The sequence below is a fragment of the Fukomys damarensis genome, unplaced genomic scaffold (assembly GCF_012274545.1).
Source record: "Fukomys damarensis isolate Sample0158 unplaced genomic scaffold, DMR_v1.0_HiC HiC_scaffold_26, whole genome shotgun sequence".
NCBI lineage: Eukaryota > Metazoa > Chordata > Mammalia > Rodentia > Bathyergidae > Fukomys > Fukomys damarensis.
Window position 1 is genome coordinate 71,031 of NW_022900938.1, and position 6,411 is coordinate 77,441.

General features: G+C 39.4%; 1 protein-coding gene across 4 annotated transcripts in view; it reads left to right on the forward strand.

Annotated features, from left to right (window-relative positions):
- The first annotated feature begins 11 nt into the window (after positions 1-11).
- The window catches only part of Als2 (alsin Rho guanine nucleotide exchange factor ALS2), an 86,822-nt gene continuing 80,422 nt past the window's right edge, over positions 12-6,411 (forward strand). The window contains exons 1-3 of one of the 4 annotated variants that reach the window (XM_019206553.2): positions 12-84; positions 479-581; positions 1,904-1,963. The gene's annotated coding sequence lies outside the window, so the exon portion shown is untranslated. The remainder of the gene's footprint in view (positions 85-478; positions 582-1,903; positions 1,964-6,411) is intronic. The other 3 variants (XM_010617516.2, XM_019206555.2, XM_019206554.2) reach the window with 3 other exon arrangements.

A 6,411-nucleotide genomic window follows, 5' to 3' on the forward strand; every position in this document is an offset into this window, starting at 1 on the left:
GCTCCTCTCCCCGGCCCTCGTCCCCTCTCGCTCGAGTTCTGGTCCTGACCCCGCTCGTCCGGGTCCCCTGCTCTGCGCCCTCAGGTGCCCCTCTGGGTTTAGGATCCACGCCCGCCGGGGTCCCCTCCCTTGCCTGGCCTCTGTCTCCGCTCTCCCGCGTCCCCTCCTCTGCCGTGCCCCAGCCCCTGCTTGCCCGGGTCTCCCTCTCTCCCCGGCCCCCCTGCAGGGGTCTCCCCTGCCCCAAGCATCTTCGTTCCCCTCGTGCACGCCCTGTACCCCTTAATTCTAGGCGTCAGCGCGCCGCCCCGGGGCCGAGCTTGGAGCCGGGTTCCTAGCGAACCCGCGACCGTGCGGGGGTGAAGGGTGGACCGAGGGTTTGGTGACTCCGATAGGCGACTGGCGGACAAAGAAAACAACTGTGGTATTAGGACTAGTAGTGCTTTAGCCCAATCCCCGAATGTGCCCCTCGATCCTTCAGAACCGAGGATGCGTTGAGAAGCGCCTGGAAGACGGGAAGATCCCGGGCGATCTGTGGACAGGGTCCCGGGAAACGCGCTGCGGTGGAGAGCAGCTGCAGGTCGGTAGGTAGGACTTTGGGGAAGGAGGAAGAGAAGAAACTGTTGAATCCAGGGTCTGCATTTTATGTCTAGTTTAGGTCAGAGAAAGAAATAACTGCTGTACCCAAAACAAGATTCTTGCTCTGTTGCCCTTATATATGTTGGTGGCTGGAAATGGTCTTTAAACAGTTGGAAGGAATACAATTGTGCAATATGTTTATTCTGAACAGGAAAATTCATGCCTGTAATTCCACCAAAGCAATTATTCACACTTTATCAGCTATATGATTTGAAGGAGCCATTTCTCTTTGAGTTAAGGAATACTTACAGAATTTAAAGCAGTAAAACCCAGCTTTTCACTTTTTAAATCAAGGGAAAGTTTTCCAGATATTTTTACAGTACTTACATTTCAAGAAAATAAGATGGCAGCTTAATCTCTAGCAACTTTGGTGTTCCATAAGGACATTTTAACGTGGAAATGATGTAATCCATACTTAGTTTAAATTTATTTCTTCCTAAATTATGACTAATATTGGCAGATTCAAGGTTCAAGGTTGTTTCATACTGGGCATGGTGGTGCACGCATGTAATCCCAGTACTTGGGAGGCTGAGGCAGGAGAATTGCCACAAGATCAAGGCCAGCCTGGGGCTACATAGTTCAAATCCAGCCTGGATTACCTAACAAGACCCTGTCTGAAAAAACAAACATAGTTATTGTAAGAAAAATTGAAAGCTGTTTGGCAGTGTTAAATTTTGAAAGATAATGGTCCAGAAAGTAAAGTAACAAACATAATTTGGGGAAAAGAAAATTTTTTTCTTTTTAAAACATTTTTGTTAATGGGGAATTGATACATGTACGTAACATCTGAGTTCTTTTTATGTCCTCTTCTTTCCCTCTCCCTCCATCTTTTGGTCTTGAGAAAAGAAAATTGAGCAACATTATACAAGCTACTTATTTTTCAAATTGATTTGTGCCACATGAACTGGATGGAATCCCTTATCTATAGTTTTTAGAATTTGGATTGTCATTTGAAACTGAAAATCTAAATTATTAGAGAAGCAAAGACCTGATTTTATTTTTTATTTACTTATTTAAAGTGGCAAAGCTTATTTGAAAAAGTAAAAGTGAAGAGTGAGAGAGCTCACTCAACAAAGTGAGCTTGGGCTGAGGAAAAGAGGAAAAAGCAAGATAAAAGAACACCCTGGAGAAAGCAAGGTGGGCTTTTGTTAGGAAAGCCAGATAGTCCTGATTTTAGCTTTTGTGTGATTAGGTTGAAAGAGTACTGTTAATTAGTCTACCTTTTCATGAGGAGCTTAAAGCAGTAACTGCTGGGTTTCTTCTACAGGTATTTCTAAAGAATGTCACTGGTCTGTGAAAATCTCTGTAATTCTGCATTAATATGGAGGTAGGTGAGGTTTCAGTTGAGAAGCTATGAAGAAAGTGTTTGAGATTGTGCATAAAAGGCCTGCTTTGATATAGTAGGGAGTTGAACCCCTTTCTCAGTCACTATAGGAGTGCTGTGAAGATTTTAGTAACTTCCAAATCATTTATCTCTTTTTAGAAATTGGCATAACTAAATCTACCACATATTCCAACCTATTATATGAAGATTTTTTAACTTTTGTTTTTAAAGCAGTCTGTAACTGTTCTCCATTGATGATCAAATAATTTAGTTATCAGTAGTAAAAGATTTTTTTAAGTCCTTAAGAAAATGCTTGGTAATCACAAATAAAGTAACAACAAACTATGACTTGGTTCTTTTCAGTATTGCATTTATTTTCCTGTGTCTCCTTTCCTCTCTACATGGTGTCTTTAGCTTCTGTTTTGCTATTTGCCTGTGTGGAGATGATCTAATTATACCAAGAGTGGAGCAAAAATATTTAAATTAGTAAGGTATTCTACAGTTCTTATACATATGAAGAAAATGTATAGTTTTCTCAACTCCTAAGAGCAAAAGACTGGAGCATTTTGGTAGGGTTCATTTTGTAGACAGTGAATTATGCCCAAAGAGATGACTAGCTTTAGTCTCATTCATTACACAGATCGACCAACTCATGTTTCATTTGTTGTGTTATTTAAATATTTTTCTTCTCAGTCATTACAGTTCTTTACTTAACACTATCTAGAAGGGAGATTGTGGTTTAGACTAATGATGGTGTCTGGGTGAACTAACATCCAGTGCAGTGTTCTTTCCTTACACAGCCTGAATTTTTGTTGAGACGTCTTCTTAACTAAACATGGAGTAGTTTCCTAAACTAACATGTAACAAGGATGTGTATAGCAGCTCTTTAACATGGAGAGATAGTAGAACAGTCCCACTGTACATTAGGAGGAAAATGGCTAACCTTGTTTATTTATGCAATTGAATACTTATTCCCTAGTAAAAATTAATAACCTAAATCTATATTTACCAAAATGGATATATCTCAAGATTGAGTGGGAAAACAAAACAAGGTGGCAAATACATATACAATAAGATGCATTTGTGTATAGTATTAAAACAGTATAATTACATTATTTATTGATACATGTATTAATGAAATTGCAAGAAGCTATGTGGGAATCAGACATATTTAGGAATATTTCCTATTTTAGAGACCCAAAGCATAAATGAAAATATGCTGATACCTGTTAAAATTAGGTGATGAGTATATGGATTTGTTACTGATTTTTATATTTATGTATACCTAAAGTAGTTTGCGAAACAAGCACTTTTTAAAATTTATAATCAGGTCTCTTTCCAGCGTTTGCTTCATTTAACAGTATAGCTGAAAAGTAGTAGTAGAGTCTGGAGAAGTAACTTTTCTCCGTGCTCTAGGGAAGGAAGCCAGTGTGGCTTCTCCAAGCATAGCTGTGCTGAAGAAAGGGGACAGACAATTAATTCTTGGTCAGTTTTACTTTGCAGTCTGACTCTGCTCCTGTGAAAATACTTTCTTTAGGAAATGAAGAAGGATCCCTTTAAAAGGCTGAAGTGCAAGGAAAATGCTAGAGATTCTTGGGAAATACAGGTGTATACTGATCATGAGCTCATGTAATGTAGAGGGGCAAGTTGAATCATAATGTCCTGAAAGTAATTTGGACATAGACCAACCCAGACAGAATTACCACACATTTTATAAAGTCATTATCATTTTTTAAACATTTAGATTAGTTCCATTAGTTGTTATTTCTTTCTACTATTAGTGTCTGTTTTATAAAATATAGGTTTTGTTGCATATATTTTGATCATATCCATCCCCCATTATCATCTCTTAAACTCTACCTGTATTAATTATTAAACATGTTACTCTGATGGATACTGTAATTCTAACAAATTTCTAAGTACTACAACAATTTGTGCCTCTGTTACATGGCAGTAGTACAGAATGTTCTGAAGAGTGTCTCAAAAGGTAGCTAAATGGGCATTGCTGGGCATTTATTATGCCACATTTACATATCATCAGAGAATTATCAAAGTTAGAAAAGTGTAGTTTTAGTAGGTGTCAATATGAAATTAGCAGGTTGGAGAGAGAGACAGACTCTGGAGCTTACCAGCTGTGATAGCACCAAAAACTGTCTCCGTGTGATAAGGAAAAAGATTATTTCCTGGGTTGTCCAATATTTGTGATATGACATGAGAAAAATGTGTTCATAGTTAGGGAATATTTACAAATCAAATACAAGGGTGTCTATTATGAGAAGTCACTTTTCTTTGGTATTTGGTATTGACTTCTGTGGCGGGCACTAGAAATATTCAGTATTTGGGAGTCTCCAGACCAGAACTTAAGATCAAGAGCTATATCCTCCAATCTAGTTCTCTGAGTGGTTAGTATGGGTACAGACTATACCAGTGGATAAGCCATGGTTTCTGACCATCAGAAGTTTTTAACAAATCAATCTTGAGTGCATTATCTATCAGTAACATTGTAAATAATTAGCTTTCTAGGCCAGCATACTGCATGTATTTAGTGCATTAATTGCTGTGTCCTAGATTTAAAGGCTGGTCAGCTTCTGTGGAGTATCAAGCAATGCTTTCTGTGCACCAGGTAGGCCTGAGAGGGCTGGGATCTGGAGTGGCCTGAACTTTTCATGGTGGTTGGTTTGTCAAGGCTTTAGTGCAATTTTTCCTCAACTTTTGCTGCTTCAGTATCAGGTTATCCAGAAAGCAGTAGTTGTTGGTATATATAGATTATTTGTCTAGGTGTTTGAGACCAGGCTTGCCTTGATGTATATGTAAACATTAGCTGAGCCCATAGAAGCAAATATTTATTAAGCATTTACCCTGTGTAAAACACCCGACTCTCTTAAATTATTGTTTTTATTACACTGTAATAAAATGTATCCATCTCAAACTTTAAGGAAATACTAATGGCTGTAAAATCTAGTAATTTTGTGTCCAAGCTGTTACTTACTTTATATCCATATTCCTTCAGGGCATTATGGTAGAGTTTGTCCCTTTGGGGCAATGTAGGGAATTGAACCCAGGGACTTTATACTAAGCTGCCTCCCAGTCTTTTTCAAATTTCTGAGACAAAGCCTTAGTCGCCAAGTTGCCCATGTTGGGCTCAAACTGGCCAACCTTCTGTCTCAGCCTCCCAGAATGCTGGGATCACAGGAGTGTGCCACTATACCTGGCTAACTTTTATTTCCCATTTCAGTATTTTCCAGAAGAATCATCTCTAGTTCTTTACCACCTTATGTTCAGCTTATTCCATTCTGGTTTTTACTCCCCAAAGCAACCGCTGAAATTGTGGTCAGGTGCAGCAGTGATACCTGTACTGGCAAATCAATGGCTAGGCATACGCTGTTGTCATGTTTACAAGACTCCTGCAGCCTTGACCTAATTGGCTTCCTCCATAAAGTGATTTCTGTTTTGCTTGCATTGTCCACAACGTACTTGTGTTTTTTCCTTTCTCTCAGACCACTTTTCGTGTCAGTCACCTCTGCGAGATCCTCATGAGAGATCTTCATTCTGCCTCACCCCTAGGTACAGAAGCTTCTTAAAGCCTTTCTTTGTGTTTACACATATTCCAGGGACGTGACCCATCCTTTGACTTCAAATACGAGCCATCTTTTTTTGCTAGGTTTCTATCAATAGCTGAGGCTTGTCTTGCATGCCATACATTCAGCTGCTCACCTGGTTATGCAAGCTTGCGTTTTTCACAGGCAACAAACTTAACAATAAACACAACAAAACACCTTATCTTACCAATATCTTGCCTTTCACTTGAGAACGTTGTCTATCTCACTCTTATTTCAGTAACTAGAACTACTGATGCATAGACTGGAACCTGGAACCCATCCTCTTACCCTTCCTTATGCCCCATTTTAAGTCACCAGGTCCTAGTTGTTCTGTCTTCAGAGTACTCTTGTCATTTATTCTTTCTTCTCCAGCAAATTGGCAGCCTTGTGTGAAATGAAAGAGTTCAGGCCTCTTTCTCTTTCCTCATCCTCCCTGTGAACCAAGTGAATATTTGTAGGCAGAGAGTCTTTGCCAAATGAATTTGGATGCTGTACGTGAGCATGCTTGTCATGAAAGCGCCCACAGAATGTCTTGGAAGGTCTCCAAGGTGGAGGCATCATTGAAAGTACGGACGTAGAAGACCTGAGTGTGGTGGTGCCTGCCTGTGGTCCCAACTGCCCAGGAGTTCAAGGAAAACCAAGGCAATAAATATAGTGAAAAATTGAAAAAGAATATTAGATTAAATGGGGCTGGTAAATACCCTCATTTATTTTTATGAGCATATAACCTGTATCCCTCCCCCGCCAAGAAGTACATACTGCCTATCAGTATAATCATTAACATTTCTACAGCAAGACACAGGAGTAATTTACACTACAGAGATTTTTTTTTTTTTTTTTTTTGGCCGCTTT